Source organism: Mastomys coucha, unplaced genomic scaffold, assembly GCF_008632895.1.
Source record: "Mastomys coucha isolate ucsf_1 unplaced genomic scaffold, UCSF_Mcou_1 pScaffold2, whole genome shotgun sequence".
NCBI lineage: Eukaryota > Metazoa > Chordata > Mammalia > Rodentia > Muridae > Mastomys > Mastomys coucha.
The window spans coordinates 16,996,767-16,998,194 of NW_022196902.1; the positions used below are offsets into that span (position 1 = coordinate 16,996,767).

The following is a 1,428-nucleotide window of genomic DNA, read 5'->3' on the forward strand; positions in this document are numbered from 1 at the left end:
TCATGTTGCCTGTAGAATTAAGTAATATTCCTTGGTTTGATAATTCTAGATTGCAAACCTTAAAGAGACTGAATGAGTTTATTAGACCTAAGAGATTTGTTACAGAGCTAATTTTAAGAATTACTGCTTTAATCACAATTTTAACCTTGTTTACATTATCTGCCACAGCCCTAGTTCAACAGATACACACTGCTCATTTTGTCAATGATATACATAAAAACATTTCCATAGCTTTAACAGAACAATATATATTAAATAAGAAATTAGAGACAAAGGTCAATGCTTTAGAAGAAGTAGTTTTAGCCATGGGGCAAGATGTAGCGAATATAAAAGTTAGATTAGCTACCAAGTTTCATGTTTCATTTCAGTATATCTGTGTCACTTCATTACCCTATAACTCAACTATGGACTGGGAAAGAACTAAGGCCCATTTACAGAGAGTATAGAAAGATACAGATATCTCCCACGATATAGAACTACTGAAGACAGAAATTTCAGATATTAATAAAAGTCATTTAGATACTTAGAACATTGATGAATTGGCCAGAGATTTCAAAAACAATCTAATGACATTAAATCCCTTAGACTGGGTTCAATACGTAGTATTGCTGGCTACTGTTGTTGACATTATTCTAATAGTGATTATTGTATTTCCATTTGCCTTTAGAGTTCTTCTGAGATCCCTAGCCATGATGAGGCGGGACATTATAGAGCTCCGTCTAAAAAATAATTAAAAAAAAGAGAGAATTGCCACGCACACTTGCGTGATGGCGGTATTTGAGGCGAAAACTTCAAGGAAAGTCAATCTCCTGCCTCCGCATTGACACCTGGCACCCCAAACTCAGAGATGGCTCAGATATGTCTTCATACTTATGTGCTAGGAACTCACCAAGATATCATTTCTTCACAGCTAACAAAAGAAAATTCGGACTTTGCTTTCTGACCTTCATCAATGTTCCAACTTCCTAGCCTAACCCTGGCTTGGAATGTTAAGCCGTTCATACTAATAGCTTCCAGCATTGTAAGGCATAAAAGCTTACAGAATGAGCAAACTATCCCAGGGCTAGATCAGGTGAAATCCTCTTTCTTAGTTAACTTAGGCAGGCCATATTAGATTTGCAGCTGAATCACTCCTAGGAACTGGCCTAGTAGGTGCTTCCTGGGGCTAGCTCCCGCTGGCCCAGAAAGGCAACTTAGTTGAAAGGCTTACCTGGGCCCACCCAGCCTGTAACCATAGTAACGAGCTGAAGAGGAGCTGTTATCTGCTTTTTAGAAGCCAGGTGATTCTGGTCAGAGCTAAGCTTTCTTTCAGATTGTAATCCTTGTTTAGTTCCTGCTAAATTAACATGTATTTACTTTGCTGCCTGACTCGTTGTGTTCCTAAGTAGAGCTCTGTACCTGTACTTTGTTTTGATGTATTTTGATGAT

The 1,428-nt window shown here is 38.1% G+C and overlaps 1 protein-coding gene across 1 annotated transcript in view; it reads right to left on the minus strand.

The window, feature by feature from the left end:
* Enpp1 (ectonucleotide pyrophosphatase/phosphodiesterase 1) overlaps positions 1-1,428 on the minus strand; it is a 145,780-nt gene that overhangs the window by 30,943 nt on the left and 113,409 nt on the right. The window lies entirely within an intron of this gene.